Source organism: Ciconia boyciana, chromosome 1, assembly GCF_034638445.1.
Source record: "Ciconia boyciana chromosome 1, ASM3463844v1, whole genome shotgun sequence".
Classification (NCBI taxonomy): domain Eukaryota; kingdom Metazoa; phylum Chordata; class Aves; order Ciconiiformes; family Ciconiidae; genus Ciconia; species Ciconia boyciana.
The window spans coordinates 218,479,689-218,497,082 of NC_132934.1; the positions used below are offsets into that span (position 1 = coordinate 218,479,689).

Below are 17,394 nucleotides of genomic sequence, written 5' to 3' on the forward strand. Positions count from 1 at the left end.
AATTATGCTAAACAAGACAGCTCTTCTCGCCCATAAAACAAGGTAGCTACGTCACTTCAAAATACATCTCCTCAATGTCACACTCTCCATATTTGTCACACAAATGGCAGTCCCTGCTGTAGCATCACTGTAGGGTAAGACAAGATTGAAGAGCATCATTGTTGAGAGGCTCGTTTAGCATCTGCCCAAAATGCCTGCAGTCCTCATCACTCCCATTAACTTCACCCTTCCTTTGACAACATACTCACTCTACCTTTTTGTATAAGCAGTTTCATATGCTGTTAAAAATGCCATTATCCACCCCAGCGATGGCTGCAGCTCACGACCAGTATATTTGCTCGGCTGTTCAGCATTAGGAAGTCAGTCGGCACTGCAATCAGAAGGTGTCACTGCAGCATGTGCAGGCATACCTGATTGTCACAGAGACACGGGCAAAGCCTTTTTCATGCAGCCATTTCTGATGCTGCAGCTCCCCTGTAATCACGACTCAGCTTGGCCAGGTTAAATCACAGGTATGTCCAACTACATCAAGACCCTCATTTCATAACCGAGATCAACATAAACTGTGTGTATCACAGCATTCCAGCCAGGTATCAGACTACCTTGTAATCTCATTTTCCTTAAAGGACAAATAAGAGGTTCATTTTAAAACAATCATTGTCACAACAGTTGCTTTCTACACCTGCAAGACCAACGAGGCAGCTGAGCTGGGACACAGCCTAACTCGTACCCAATGGACGACTTCTTCCTGCTCCATGCCACCTTCATCTGGAGGGGACCAGCAAGATATGCAGGAACTGGCACACCTCAACCTGCCTCATTTCAATATGTTTAAATACTCGTAATTGTAGACAAATTATTTAGGAAGCAACTGAAGTTACTCAAGAATATATCACCTCCCATTGTTTTCTTCTAACCTCCTTGCAGCTGGAATTTGCCATCTCCCACTGGCAGGGGAGAAGAGCTGTATGACTTAACGTCAGCCATCACACGTTGCAGGTACAGATAAAAGGCAGTTAGATGTGCACAAGCCAAAGCTTGTCTTCTTCAAATTAACTTCCAGAGATGTTAGTTCTCTACAAGGGTGACCATCAAGAGAGTAGGGGAATTTAAGCCAAGATTTTGGGGGCGGGGGTAGGTTTTGTTTTGATTTTGTTTTTTAAATGTTAGTATAAAACTTTCAACAAAATCTCCAGTATCGTACATAAGCGGCATTTTAATCCATCTGCAAACTTCAGTTAACTCTGTAGAAACGCTAAACTAACAGGAATCCAGTAGACAGCCCCTGAGAAAAATATTTTCCCAAGTGAAAATTTGAATTCCTGTGGGAATTTTTAACATATTCTGCTCCACAGGCATAATCAGGTTTCCCACAAAGTTAAAAAGCTGCCTTTGCAAAGGCAGAGCAAACACTCCTTTCGGTGAGTAGGTTTTCAGAAGCAAGGCATCTCAGACGGGCAGGATTCCTGAATCCTTTATTCAAATTTGTCCTAGGGCCCCACGGATGCGTGGAACAACAGCACAAGCTGGTGCAGGACAAACAGCCACGGGCTGCAAAGGGAGGAGGGTTTCATTCCAGACCCAGCAACAGTGACAGTCCTCAAGGGACAGAGATGAGCAAATCCAATACCTTCCCACTGCAGCACACACTATAAATCCCAGTAACGGGTTTGCGACACCACAAACAAGTTGGCTTTTCCTCATGTGGCCACTGATGCAAACACTCAAATTTAATTCTTTTAGAGGTGCAAGGGGATGTAATCAAACCCATGAAATAATTTGCTTTGGTAAGTCACAACCCCTGAAGAACACTGAAGCCTTCTTGCAAATCATTTCCCTTCCCACTATACACTGAGGGAGGGAGTCTGTCTAGAAACTACAAAATCTGAAAAGATTTTCTGTTTCATATTCCTGGAGCTTCCCTACCCTACCTTCGCTCATTTTACAAAAAGAGGGGAAAAATAAGGTGCTGCTTGGCTTGCTTAAATTTAAATATCTGCTTCAACCAACATTTGGATAAAGCGTCCTAATGCACTTCAGTTCCAAGACATTTCTTCTCCAAACAGACCAAGGTTTTCTTTACATAGGATGTCAACAGGCACCAGATCAAGTTAGTATTAATACCAACTACTTACAGTTTTAATTCCACCATGACTACTTAAGCATCACCACTTCTCCTTTAAAAAAAAACAACCTTGCTTTAAAAATCCTGGCAGAAGTGAAAGCCCACAATTCCCACTGTATCTATAATTAAAAGGAAAAGTCAGTGAATCTTCTCTTCAGAAATTCACAAGTTTAGATTATATAAACAGACACCTTGTCCAGAGGGTTACAGGCTTTAAATATTCCCTCTTTAAAAGAGCCACTCCTAATACTTAACACCATCTCACCTCTCCCCAGCCTCCCCACACACACCGCCCTGCCTGCCAACGACAGAAACTATCCCCAGCCCTACAAAAAAATAGCGGGATGAATCACCTTAGGATTCATATACCATCTGTTGCACACTAAAGTGATGTGGATGCATATGCTGATTCTCCTGTGGAAGCCGTGCTGCTATAAGCCCCGTTTCAGAAAGCTTGAACAGGGAACGAAAACACACAGAAATTAATCTATTGTCAATTATGTTGATCGGATTTCTCCCATACGGAAGCACAGCACGGGCCCCTAGGCTAGTCATAGCTAAAGCACCGTCACACGTGATTTTGTGAGTACACCAAGTACTTCGACATGCTGACTGTATTTATGACGGACCTAACACAACAGTTACAAACTAAATTCCCGGTAAGGATAATCCCTTACGAAGGGAGACCCCATCGTGTAAGCTAGCAGACCACAACCTGCAGAAATAGCTGATCTTTTTCCCCTCCCTTGGCAGAGCAACAACGCAGGGCCATTGAGCCACAGTTCACCATTTGCTTGTGGAGTCAAGGCCCTGCGCTCTGGGGTGAGTTTTATTTTTACATCAATTTTTATTTGGAACGTCACAACGGAGTGTTGTGCCCCTGTGCATGACTTTAAAAAGAAATAAATATAACAATAATAAAGAACATTGCCAAAAAAAGAACCAACTTATTGACTGAGGATCTGCAGGAGAGTTTGAATCCCACTCTGTTACGTATTTTCACTTGCTTTCTATTCTGTCTTGCTGGCTGTATGTTCATCGAATTCACAGAAGGCATTAATTTGGCAGTGACTGCAAGCAAGTTAGAGGACAGAATCAGAATTCAAAATAATCTTAAAAAATGCAGAACTGACCTCAAGAGGAAAATGAAGCTCAGCAGGGAGAAGTAGCACAAGGTAATACACACAGACAAGAACAACTGGCTGCTTAAAATACAGATTGCAAACAACTGGGTAAGCAATCTGGGGCTTATAACCAAAGGAAGCACATAAGACAGGCAAGACTTCAGCCTTGTTTCATTAAGCAGGTTTTTTTTTTAAATCTGCTGGGTTAATTTAATCTCTTGGAAAAATTTCAACACACAAATACGTCCAGGGCAGCATTAGTCAGCGATGCAGTAGCATACAACATCCTTTAGGCCAAAATATTTCTGGTATGCTGCTGGGACAAAAAAAAAAGTTAACATTAACCTTGAAGGAATAAAGGTGGGGGAGGAAATGCTGCGCATGGGGTTTTACTGCAGTGCGCAGCTTTGGCTGGAGCAGCAAGGGGGATTCTGCCGGACACGCTGACAGCAAGCGAGGAAAAACCTCAAACAATTCAGAAGTTGCGAAGGAGCTTTTTGGCAAGAAAAAAAGCTTGCGTAGTTTACCAGAACAACTGAAAGGTGACAGACAGCAGAGAAGTAACTTAGTGATAAGGAAAGGTGGTCTCCAGCTTCTTTTCTTTCTGTAGATCAAGACCTAACAGCTGAAAGCCAACTCCAAACAAAGTCCTACCAGAAAAGGCATGCAATTTTAAAAGTGAGGGTAATTAAACTCTGAAATAACCTAGTCAGCTGGGCAGTGGATTCTCCTCCGTTCCTTGGCACACAGAGTTGTCGGATGTTATTCCAGTGTAGGAATTTACATGCAAGGCATCCTAGAATTTTTTGAAGCAGAGGGAAGCTAAGAAAATAAGTGGTTAACCAAAGAAACCTTTTGTTCCAACACTGCATGTGAACATCAATTTTTGGAAACTCTTCTGAAGTTAAGTGGATGAACAACAGTAGCGGAGTGGGTTTCATTAGATGAGTTTTTGGCTCCTTCAAGCTTTTAATCCAACAAAAACAAAGTCCATATTAACCAGCTCCTAATCACACAGCTGTGGCTCAGACACCACTGCTGAAGTGCACAGATTATCAATGTACACTCCTGGAAGGGAAGGCAACCAGCTCCAACGGGAATTTTTAAGCTTGTATCTGACTTTGCTCAGATGGTTTTCTTCAGCTATACCAGCTCTGGAAGAATGTGGACCTAGAGATCACTGGTGGCTCCCATACTGAACTGGCTACTCACCAGCTGCAACTGCACTCACCCTCCTAACCATCAAACCTGAACCGCACACGTTAATGCATGCCACAGGGCTTGTGTGGTGTTTTTTTCTGGGGGAAGAGCAGAGAGAGAAGTGTTTTGCTGTACAAGGGAATAAGTGGAAGCATTCATCTGCATGAATTCTGATAAGCTGCAATGTTTTAATATGCTATGGGACAGAAAGAAGTAGGCTGTTCCGATATATAAAAATAGGAAACTCCTAAGAGGAAAGGTTTGATCACTGGTTCAGCGCAGAAACAAGCAGATGCCCAAACACTAACATCCTCCTAAATCAGCAACTGAATCAGTGGCAGCAAACAGCAAAGTATCCAAGACACACAACCGAGTTAAAAGATGTGAACTTGTGAAGTTCCTATCAGCAAAATTGCCATTAACTATGAGGGCCCAATTTCAAAGCCTTCAACAGCTAATTGAGTCAACCTGATCGATACTCTTTGTCTGGAAGCCTTGAGCCACTGCCTAGCACTTATTTCAGAAAGAGCATTCATCTGCAAGATGAAATCAATACGCTAATCTCATAGTTCCAGCAACTTTGATCTGACAGCAGCGACTGGAGAGATTTCAAGGTCGTTCATCTGATTCTTGAAGACTGCCTTGTCCTGATTCTGGGGCCTTGCGTGCTGGAGACTTGTATGTCCAATACCAGCCACCACTAATGACATTGATTAATGGTGAGTACCAACAACTCCTCCGTGCCAGCGCGTGCAGAATACGTGCTACCGGCTACCGCTGGCAGCACTGCAAGCAGCATTCCGTGCTGGGTGCTGTAACGAGTCACTGGGAAGACTCTCACAAGAGCCAGGGATGGAAGAGACCCATTAGATAACACAAACCATCTCCCTGCCAGCCCGGGATGAGAAGGTCATTTGTTGCCAGGCAGAGTCGGCAAAGGGCTCAGGCAACAGTCAAGAGCGACCTACAAAGGAAAAGTAATTGGGATTGTGCCACTTCTACTGTTATGACATACAAGAGGGGGAGCAGGCCTTACCTCCCCCATTTCATTTTCTTAGGAGGCACGTGCTTGCCTCTCTTGTATTAGAGATTCACATCTTGTCCAAGGATTCTTCCAGAAAAGCCACACTTAAATCTCTGAGTTTGAGCTATTTGTTGTTTAGCACTTTCAAAGCATCAGCAATAAAAAATAAACCAAGAAACATCTGCAAAGCAAAATAATCTTAAAAATAATCAATCTATCCAGCTTTTTCATTGTAAAGCTAAAAAAGTCCACTTGACCTCTTCCAGTTCTCAGAGGCAGACTTGGTTAACAGAGATCCAGCTTGCTAAAAGCATAAGTTAGAGAGGAAGATGAAGAAAGCCTTCTCATGACACATACAGATAAATCATAGTGTAATCCCAAATTTTCACTTGCCCTTTGCAAGACTCCTTTAAGATTTGGTTGAAGGATATATCCCAGTGACACTACAACTTTCTTTCACAGATAAGCTCACCTCAAAATCTTCACTGGAAGTTATTTTCTTTACTAGACACACCATAACACAGCTAATCCAGCAATAACTGAGGTGCTGACAAGGAACAGCATTTCTTACTGAGAAGTCAAACTCTGTTCTGCCCTCGACTCTCAAAACAGATGACCTGATACTGCTCAAGGAGTCCTGTTGCAAGTTACAGCTCCAAGATCTTCCAACCACCGGCCTCACATCAGGCTTCATGCTCAGGTTTGCTGGTACTTGAGACCCAATACTTAAAAGAGTTGCTGAAACTCAAAGATGTAATACTGAGGATCAGTGAACTTGCTAGTCCAGATCTGGAAAAAACAACCCAAGGCAACAGGAGGAAAAGGCATTGCTAAGAACAGTATACTGAATTATGAATGCATGAAAACCATTTTTAGGTTTTTAAATAAAAAGAAGCCCCGAAAGGAGGATGCTCATAGTTGACTTAAAATGATCTGTGTGAGCCAGTAATCAAGAAGAGTATTTTTAGGTATGTCAGTCTCAGCTCTTAAAACAGAAATGCTGTATTAAAGTCATTAAAGCAGGTTATTTAAAAAAAAAAAAAAATCCTCCTCTGCTCTTCACTGTCAAGCTATGGCAATTTCACCCAGTTCCCCCAAAGCAAGAAACAGAACTCATTCATTATCCCAAAGACACTGACAGAGCCAGACTGCATTCTCTAACAAATTCTCAGCAAGATGAAGTTTCTCCATGGTCGCAGCTGAGGAACTCTGAGGACAGCATCAAGTCTAGTCACAGAGAGCAGAAGTAAAAGGCAGAGTCAATGTGGCTCGCCTCCTTCCTCTAATTAAAGAATTTTTTACCCTGAAGGTTTTTTTTTCCCCATTGATTCCACTTCTGCTCTACTGTCAAACCTCTTCTATTCTGCCATTTCTTTCCTGATGCAAGACGCCAGATGAGATCAGACCAAAGGACCATCTGAGCCAGTACTCTGCATCCTTAAGTCTCCAAAAAGAGAGGAAAAAAACCCCAACAACAAAAAACCCCCACCAGCTGCGGGGGGGGGGGGGGGGATATATCACAAGAAAGCCTGTAAAGAATAAACCTTCTTGAAATACAACCATGGCTCTACTCTCTGTAAGTAGCTTTATTTACAAATAAAATTATGGAGTCTGGTTAAAAAAAAAAAAAGGTTTTTTTAATTTTCAAAAGTGTGGCTATAAATATTTTTTAGGTTTTTTTAAGAGCAAAGTACAATAGTAAATGGAGATTTATCAGACATTTTTGAAGCATGTTTTGGCTACCCAGGATAAAGCTGGCTGCAGAATGCCCTCCCAGCCTGGTTGCTGAAATGGAACGGCTGCCCCCATTGATTCCAAGAAATAAGAATATTTTGTACTGTTAACACTACAAAAATTGTGCAAGTCGCTTTTGTGCTACTTCAGTGGTTCTTGCCTTATACCAAAGCACTAATGGCTTCTTTATGTACAAACAAAATGGTCCAAATAGCCTCTTTTAAGATAATTTATTCCCAGCCTAGTTAAAGATCTAGGTTATAAATTATACTCTTGTCCTTTTAAACAGATTTGCTCCTTTAAGAAGGAATTTAAGATTCTGTTTCGGAAGTCAATGTAAAATATCCAGAGAGTTAAAGGGAAACAAAAAAGACCCAGAAAACCAAAGAACACTTCTGTTTTGTTTTAAATAATTTTAGTAATTAAAGAGATGTTCCATCATTTTCTACTTTAAATATATTTTATTTCATTCATCCCAGAGAACAGAAGCAACTCACCTTGATTTTAACTGATTATATTTTTCATATTCATTTGAAATAGAACTAACAATGGACTAAAGCTTGCAGCCTAGATCAAACACACGAAGATGAAAGGAAATTAAAGTACCTACAGTGAATCCGTCAACTTCAGATCGAGCGAAGCATAGGGAGCCCTGAGCAAGGAGCATACTCTGAATAGAAAGTCCATTTAATACACTTCCAGCAGTTTTGTCACTTCTATTTTAGTTGCAACTTCTTTGACAAAGGAAATTTGCAGCTACATTGCTCTACACAGGAACTATGGGCCAGTAAAGATCTGCAGATAACTTGCTGATGCAAAATGTCGATATCTATATTTTGGCAGTTCAGTAGACATTTTGGTCCATCATAAGGATACTTCTAAAATGCAAAAAAAATAAGTCAAAGTCCTTCAAGAACTTAAAAGCAGGTTCTACAGGCTGCAGACGACTGAAGTCCACAAACCTCCGCACTCAGAGTCCTCATGCACAGCAAATAGTAGGCAGCGGCACAGGAAACCAACTGTTGCTTTGCGAACAACGGATCACCACACAGTGAAAAACAGCAGCAAAGATGCCGTTGGCAGCAGCCGGCAGTTCGTACATGCTTGAGGGGGGGAAAGAAGGACAGACAACAGAGCAACCAGTTCAGAACGGGTTTTTTGGCAGTTCATTTGTGTAGGTTTTATGGCATCCTGCCTCAAAGTAATTCTAGAAAGGCAGACACAATCAATAATAATGTCAAATAACTGTAGTTGACCTTTTTAGGCCAATGAATCCCTGCCAATCCTTAATTTCTTTTCAGGTCACCACCCACAACAAAGCTTTTTTTTCTCCTTTCATTAAAAGCACTATTGAAAACTGTTTGATACAGTCCTGGATCAATTACTTTGACCTCAGGGATTGCCAGTAGTCTATAGCCATCAATTTGAGAATCAGTGGCTTGTGCCCACAAAGGAGAGTAGGGAAGTTAGCTTACCACTCCTGGGGTACACATCTTACACCGTGCATGTCGCTAGCATAGCTGTACCAATCCACACATCTGTAAAATACACACACTGCGATGTCTGTATCATGCTACTCAATAATGCCAGGGACATGCACTATGCTTATCAAAATCAGCAGTTACAAGTCTGCAAAAAGGCATGAAACCAGCACCATAATGCCTACAAGGCAGCAAGTATATGGCAATGGGTTCCTTTTGATTCAAATTCAGAGGAAGCAGGAGCCTAAGGAAGAACTGTCACTTTAGAGTGTTATTTCATACAAAATAGTATCTCCATTCAGTAGCCTCTTACAACTGGAGGTGAGGAAAGGAGAAAGTTCAAGCTGCCATCAACAGCACCCTGTTCTGACGCCTCCTCTCTTCCTTTTTCCTCCCCAAATAAAAACAGAGCGACCGACCAAGACAGTAAAATACAGGCAAACACATGCTAAAATTCCCTAGCGTAAGGTCCACCAGGATTTTCTCTAACTCCACCACCTCTTCCTTTCTCACCTTTGAAAAGATGCATCACCCTTCCCAGCTGAAGGTCCCACCCTTATGCATTTTTCACACCTACCCCTGTGGGCTCCAGCACCGGCAGAGACGTTTCACATCGTACTCGGTTGCGACAGCTTGGACTGACCGGGCATTGTTTCTTATCAGAAGTTTTAAGACGGATGAATCCCCAGGAATTCCCAGCAGAGGATTCCCATAGTCCAATTCCATTCCCATAGCAGCCTGTCCAGCCTGAGTGAATTACAGGGAAAGGCGTGCTTTGCATTTTCATATTTTCTATCTACATTTGTTAGTCACCAGTAGACAAAACAGTAAGAAATAACTGACCACAGCCATCACCGCATTTGTTCAAAGACTACTTACATTAGAAGCAATCAAAACTAATAACTCCACAGAAATTAATTGACTGGAAAGTATGAGAGAGTTTTGGAAGCCCGAGGTAATCCTGAAGCGTATCAACTATTATTTTTTTTTATCCCAGGCTATAGTATTGGACATTACATAGAACCTTAACATCTTTACAAACCTTGAAGTCTCAAATTCATCGTGTGAATTAATATCAGTGCCCAATCCTCTGGCTCAGGTTAAGATGTGCTGCTCATCATCTAGTTCCTGTTCAGGTAAGATGGTGGGAGGAGGGTTGATCCTCTTAAAAAGTCATTTATTTTTTTTTTTAAACACACATTTTAACACCTTCCCCGATGAACAGTAATAGCATTGCCCTAGTTAAGAAAACCGAGAGCAAGGGCTCTACACAAAATGGTGATGATATCCTCAGCTTCAATACAGGCTGGGGGATGATGTGATGGAGAGCAGCCCTGCGGAAAAGGACTAGGGGGTACTGATGGACGAAAAGCTGGACATGAGCCAACAATGTGCACTCGCAGCCCAGAAAGCCAACCGTATCCTGGGCTGCAGCCAGAGCAGCGTGGCCAGCAGGGCGAGGGAGGGGATTCTCCCCCTCTGCTCCGCTCTGGTGAGACCCCCCTGCAGTGCTGCGTCCAGCTCTGGGGTCCTCAGCACAGGAAAGACATGGAGCTGTGGGAGCGGGTCCAGGGGAGGCCAGGAAAATGATTGGAGGGATGGAACAGCTCTGCTGTGGAGAAAGGCTGGGAGAGTTGGGGTTGTTCAGCCTGGAGAAGAGAAGGCTGCGGGGAGACCTTATAGCAGCCTTCCAGTACTTAAAGGGGGCCTACAGGAAAGACGGGGACAGACTTTTTAGCAAGGCCTGTTGTGACAGGACAAGGAGTAATGGTTTTAAACTAAGGGAGAGCAGATTTAGACTGGATTTAAGAAAGAAATTTTTTACAATGATGGTGGTGAGGCACTGGAACAAGTTGCCCAGAGACATAGTGGAGGCCCCATCCCTAGAAACATTCAAGGTCAGGTTGGATGGGGCTCTGAGCAACCTGATCTAGTGCAAGATGTCCCTGCCCATGGCAGGGGGGATGGACTAGATGACCTGTAAAGGTCCCTTCCAACCCAAAGCATTCTATGATTCTGTGATTCAATGAGATACACCATCGACCAACAAACCAGTGAAATGACCAACACAGTAAGTGGCCTCAGAAACACACCCTGTCCCCTTGCCTCTATACAGAGCCCCAAGTATTTTAAAGTACTGAAAGATACTGAGGAAAAGTTACTTATTTTCTCATTGTAAATTAGATTCCCTTAGTCCTTACAAAGATTCTATCCAAACTGGACTTTTCAAGGCAAGTTGAGACAGTTTTATTACAGCTGAGCACCTGCTTAAGGTGCAAAGACAAGTTTTATTCATTATTACAATTAAGTAAGAACAGCATGGCCAGAATGTTTGCTGCTGAGGAAATGTCCATTTGCATTTTACCGTGTAACAATCAAGTGCCTTGAACTTTGGTCGACTCTGTGAGGGAAGACTTTCCAAGCAAACCATTTTAAAGCCTCAATATCTCAGCAGTTCCCAGCAACTTCACAAACCAGAAACTGTGACATCAGCCTTTTAGCTCACTAGACAGCCTTCAGCACCCCGGTGTTAAAAAAAGCCTGCATTTAACAAACTGGAACAGACCATAAGCTAGGTATACAAGCCTAAATGGATGGTAGGAAGCAGGCATGAATATTTATGAGTGTCTGGTGCAGAACAGCAGGAAGGGAAGCAACAGAGTCGAGTGAACTAGCATGATATAAGAAGGAATGACACCTACCTAGCAGATGAGCACACATAAAGCTATTATGTGAATGGCTGATATAATCTGCGGCTTATTCTCACATGCCACAATAACAGGGACACAAAGAAAAGCAGCAAGCCCATTTTCACAGTAGCACCATTTTAAACACCAAGTGTATGAAAAAAATGCAACGATCCTGCATTTCACATGCGTTGCTGTTCACCCGACGCTCTCCTTTCAGAGACAGAGAGCATAACATGATTTTCCTAAAGGATTCTAAAGAGTTAGAGCAAAAATATCTACTATATGTATTTTTGTTATAGCCCCAGGAAGTCAGTGAAATTGGCAGCTCCTTAAGTCTCAGTAAAACGTCTTCAAACACTAGACCCCACTAAAGCTGTTTGTCACTCAGGAGGCAAAGATTCAACTGTTCTCCCTGGCCATAGCCAGAGATTAATTTGTTAATGGCTTCTAACAGAAATTGGTGAATATGCATTTCAAGCGATGCCCAAAATTATGCAAGTTTCACAAGCATTTGAGACCTTGCTGGAAGACATGCCCTTGCTACTGAGAAGCAAATAGGAAATACAATGTTGTCACAACCCAGATGTCATCAGAGCAAACGGGTTTTAGTTCCAGTCAATCTCTCCAGGCAATAACCCACACAAACAAGAGTTTTCATGCCTGCTGCCTGGCCGACTGCTCCTTCCTGTCAAGTATTTCCATAATTTACAAAAAGGGACCAATTACTCCCTTATCTACAACAACCAGTAATCAAATGATTAACACTTCAGTAACTGCCTTATAAAAAAGATTACTATGAAAATACATGTTAGTCTGAAAAGCTCATTAACACTAATTTTCAGTCAGTCTTTTCTTTGAGTACCTCAGAAGAGCACGTACACCATGCTGTAACAGGAGCGATGAGGCCCTGCTTGTGCCACGATACTTCACCCACGACAGAAGGAAATTGAGGTCGATATACTTATCTGACCTAGAAAGTATTTTTTCCCTGGGTCTTGCTAACAGCCATACCCAGCAAGGCCTGTAACATTTGAACGCTGGTGTTACACAAAGGCAGAAGCTTAAGTAACATCAGTTCTTCCAAACCGGCTTCTTATATACCTGCTAAGGAAACAACCAGCTCTGGTTCGACAAGCTCAGACTTCAACTGGAAAGGATCCTGTCTCAACAGTAAAACATGATCTTTGATAGCCAGGCTGTCCTTGACAATATATACTTAATATTTGGCCCGCTGAATAGGAACAAGACTCTTATTCACTAGTTAAAGCGCTGCAGATAGATTATTTATGCCGACACACGGCCGCTTGCTTTAGGTCCTTCACTCAGAGGGATTAGGACTGAAGTAAAGACTGGCGGAACTAAGGACTGAAAAGCTGCCCTGGCTATAGCGACTTGTCTTCCAGAAGGAATCTGCAATAGATTATGGCATAAGTATTAAATTATCGGGAGTATCATACTCCGTGAGTAAATTGTCCTTCCAGTTCAGTCTGCCACAAGACAACTGTGAATATATTCAAGGTGATTTGAGAGGTTCCGCATCGGTATTAACTGAAGTATTAGTTTGTGTCAAGTTTCTGCTCCAAATTATTTTTTTTTTTAACTCTCTAATATTACTATAGGAGATACACAGGAAACATCAGCTCTGTGAAACTACACTCCCAATCTTGTTTTTAAGTAAAAGTCAATACAATCCAATGCAGAGAAATTTTGTAGAACTTGAGGATTTATTCTCTCTCTCCAAAAGAGAGGGAGGAGCTTTCCAAAAACCTAGCAGTTCAAGATTGGTTCATGTCTTAAATTTGAAGTTCTCAGCCTTACTTTAGATTAGCTAAACATCTGGATATAGACACACACTTGGGATTAAACCTAGCTGACCACTGTTAATATCTCAGTCTCTGTAACAGGGAATGCATAGCTAGTCAGTGAATGCTATTAAAAGACTGCTCTCTTTCTTCTTAAATTAAAAAGTTTTCATTTTATTCCTAATCTTGCACTGTAAATTTTCCCAGTCTAATTCCCATTGTACACTATTTCAGTTTCCTGCATATATTTGGCAAAACAGTTATCACAGAATGGTTTGGGTTGGAAGGGACCTTTACAGATCATCTTGTCCAACCCCCCTGCCACAGGCAGGGACATCTTCCACTAGATATTGGTTAGTACCAACTTTGTTGGTTTTCATTCTAAAAATCTCAGGTTAGACTTCCCCTCCCCAAGGGAACTCGCTCTTAACGCTGAGAAAAAAAGCTCAAGAGGAACCATCAACAGTATCATTTCTGCAACTCAAAAAGATGTGAGCAGACACACCGACAAGTGGAAAAGCCCCTTGTTCCGTTGGGAGAGGTCTTATGGTCACATCTCGCTAGAAGATTCCTCCTTCCACTTTGACAGCTGAGCTGGCTCACTGTTATATTTAACAGTTTAGCATCTCCAGGTTGCTCAAATTTTCACACCGCCCTTTTAAAGAAGCGTATGTTCAAGTATTTTGTGTCCTGAACTAGGCTCTGCTGATCATCTACTAATACCTCTGGAAGACTTCTGGGGAAGTGTGGGCCAGGAACGGTGTGAAAAACGCTGTCCTTGCAACTGGCTGTTGAGCCTCTCTCTTGACTTCAAGCTGCAGTGGGGGGACACAGACCTTGGGAAATGCTTGTTCAACAGACTGTCTCTGCAACGGGGAGGGAACAGACAATTCTCAGCCAACAGGAAACACTTGAGAGAACATCCTCTGCATCACAAGGCAGAGCCCAAAATATTAAAAGCACAATTGTACTGTATAAAAACTAACAGCCTCCCTATACAGGCCAGAGAAGAACCTGCCTAGCTCTCCTGAACACAAAACACAGGTCCTTCTGGCACCAGGGTCCTTTTGCACAACACCTGCCAGAACATGCTCATTAGCATCTGTGCTAATTGCTTTCAAGCAGCACTCCCCAAATCTTGCTTCAGCTAGCCTCAGCGTCCATGACGCCGCAGCTCCTGAAAAACTGCATGTGCTACCCAATCACATGATGCACTCTGAAGTAATGTTAAGCCTGTATTAAACCTCACATACACATTCCTGAGGGACAGAAAATGGACAAGAAATTGCCTCTAACAAGCAGAGTAACAATCATCCCCAAGGATCCTACCTTTTATGCAACCATTCCACCAAGATCCAAATGCCACACTGGAGGGGGGGGACGGGACGGGGGGAGTTTTACAGCTGACAGCTAGATATTGAAGGACAACTGGATAAAAGCCTGCCGTGCCACTGATCTAAGTATTCAGTGCCATATGGATGTATTTTATGTGGTCTCTAGGCATTTTAAGACCAGCAAGAGAAGCAAAGCATTGTCACTTGCATTTAAAATTTGGCAGTAGCTAAAGGGAAAAGGAAGAGGCAGAAAAAGGTATTTTCTATTATCAATCTTTTTTTTAAGTCAACATTAGCCTGCTTGCTTTCTTTAGGCATGTTAGAATCCTATTTTATTTAGTACTACACTTTTTTCTTGAGGGAGATGCAAGTTAGTTTTACCTGGAGTTTGGTATCTCTAGTTATCAGTAATAAACTAAGCCACATACTGAGACTGATCATTAATGGCCTGTAGCAGGCCAGAGTAGGGAGACGTAAAGCTGGACAAAGCCCCCCTTTGTATTTCGGGATATGAAAGGTTCACACAAATCAATAAAAATTTGTGGAGACTAATCACAGCTTTAACGACTTAAACTTGGTACTCTTTTCCACTAAGTAAATCCTAATCAGCAGTGGCATAGTTGATAAAAGTAGAACAATATGACTGATTATTAATGCATGGGCAAGATTTCCTTTGGGATACACACCAAGTCTTGTGACAGTGACAAAAATACATGGTGATAAATAGCTTCATTAACTCTTGTGGGTTTTGTCAGTAATTAGCTTTACTTTTCCTCCCAAAATAGGAAATATATGACAGAGCACAATACAAAAACATCTTGTTCTATTTGCTCAGTCTTGGCCACGAAGAAATGAAACACTGAACATGGGTCAGTCTCCTAGTTCCATCTCATAACCATTCAGTTTACAGACTTGGCAGCTGTGATTGTTTAAAAACAATTAAGTTACACCCTGCAAAGTTTTCATATAAAAGCTGTTTTTTTTCCACCACATTCACTAACCTGTAGAAAATAATAAACAAGAGTCAGCCCCTCACTACTGAGCAGGAAGGAGCAAGTCTATTAAAATTATATAAAGCAAAATATGATAGTTTGATTACTCTGTCAAGATAGTAAAATAAAAAAAGCATGGAAATGTTACCTCTTAAGCACAGCTATAAAAATTCATTTTAAAATATAGGCCTTCTGTTCTGAAGATGAAGCCACTTGTCTAGTTTTCTGCAGAGGAGTTCCAAGTCAACCACATAACATAACCAGCGCTATTTTCACAGTTTAAAAGACTTCTAAAAACAACACAGAGCCAAAATTAGTGTCACAACAGGAGGACCTTCATGCAATTTCAGTTTTCCTCATCTGGTGTAACATCAAGCATCTGGGAAGTTACACAATGCCACTTTATGAGAAGTACTTCTAGTTTTCTGTTAGCGAGAATACCTGTCATCTTTCATGTTCAGAGCTTTGAATCTTCCATCATCTTGTACAGAAAGGCCAAATATTCTGCTGTGTCCTGAGCCAAGTGTGTTGCAGGTGCATGGACCATCCCTCAGAGGTCAAGAAGATGGAATTTGAATTGAGTTTTGAAGAAGAAGAATCCTGCTCATTTCTGAATGACGGACACCCTTTAAGCTGGTGTGGAAGCCAGAAACTGTCTTCTACTGTCTACAGCAGACCAACGTAGGAGCTTTTCCTTGGGGGAAGAGAGTCTTACAATCTTGTAAAGAACTGTAACAAAAATGCTAAAATGGTTTGAATGAAATATGCATGTGAACACGTGCAACAACAGAAGAAGGATTAACGGAACTGCACATGCTAATTGCTACATAGTGTGGTAAATGTGGTTTCATTCAAATGACCAGATAGCAAGAAGAGGAAGAATAAACCTAAGATAAGGTAAGGAGAAGATCAAGAACTGAAGCCCTAAGTCCCCAGATAAGGAAAACAAAAGAACAAGAAGACTCAGGAATTTTGCCCAAGCCATAAGAGGGATGAGACAAAATACCTAGAGGAAAGGTCCCGAACAGTTTCAGCTCCTAAGAGGTACACGAGTACAGCCCACAAGTACCAGTTAAGCATCACAAAATCAAAAAGAATCCAAGAGACATGATGGAGGACTCAACTGTGTCCCATCCTTTGTCACATTAAGCAACTCCGGCCACAGCATAGGGGCACACATCTTGATCCTTTTGAGAACATGGATGAGAGCGCAGGCAAGTAAAATCTACGCTGGGGTGACTGAGTGAAACCTGTTCAACTGGAAACAAACAACTCCTTTCACTTCCATAAGGGCTTGCACTGAGTGTTGTTACACTATTATTTTTTTTTTTTCAATGCTATAACTCTCAAGAATGGATTCTGGCAACTGGTTTCTATTCCTGACTTTCTTAAGCCCTGGTTCACTACATTAGAAGCAGCAGTAAGATACGGGGCTGCCTTTCATATATAGTCATCACAATTTTTGTTAAAAAAAAGCCCCCGTATTTCAAGAGCATGCGTAGGAGTCCCAAGTATGAGAATATTAACCCTTTACATATTTCTAAAAGGAAAATCTTCACCTTTTGATGTGTTTTTAAGTGTTCATTTTAAGTGTTTCATTTTAAGTGTTTTGAAAACAAGATCCCAAAGAGTAACTATTCTTGCCCACAGCAGAGAAGGGGCAGTTGTCACGCAGAGGAGTTTAAAACCAACCAGAGAACAGGAAGCATGAATGATACACTCATGTTTGCTGTACGAGATATCCAGGAAAACGGGGAAAAAGAGGTATTAAGCTTCGTTAATTAACTAAAGGTACTCACAGGTCACCTTTACATTTCAAAGACTGCTGCACAGTCTCTTCTTATTCGCCAGGAATGAAAAAAATCCCCAGCATTTGCAGTCTCATGAG

At 41.9% G+C, this 17,394-nt stretch overlaps 1 protein-coding gene and 1 long non-coding RNA gene across 3 annotated transcripts in view; both read right to left on the bottom strand.

Moving 5' to 3' along the window:
• RAB6A (RAB6A, member RAS oncogene family) overlaps positions 1 to 17,394 on the bottom strand; it is a 61,745-nt gene that overhangs the window by 23,291 nt on the left and 21,060 nt on the right. The window lies entirely within an intron of this gene.
• LOC140646651 (uncharacterized) lies at positions 7,795 to 9,403 on the bottom strand. The gene is made up of 4 exons (XR_012040514.1): positions 9,266 to 9,403; positions 8,683 to 8,745; positions 8,170 to 8,310; positions 7,795 to 8,085 (listed from the first exon to the last, which is right to left on the bottom strand). It is a non-coding gene; the product is annotated as an uncharacterized lncRNA (long non-coding RNA).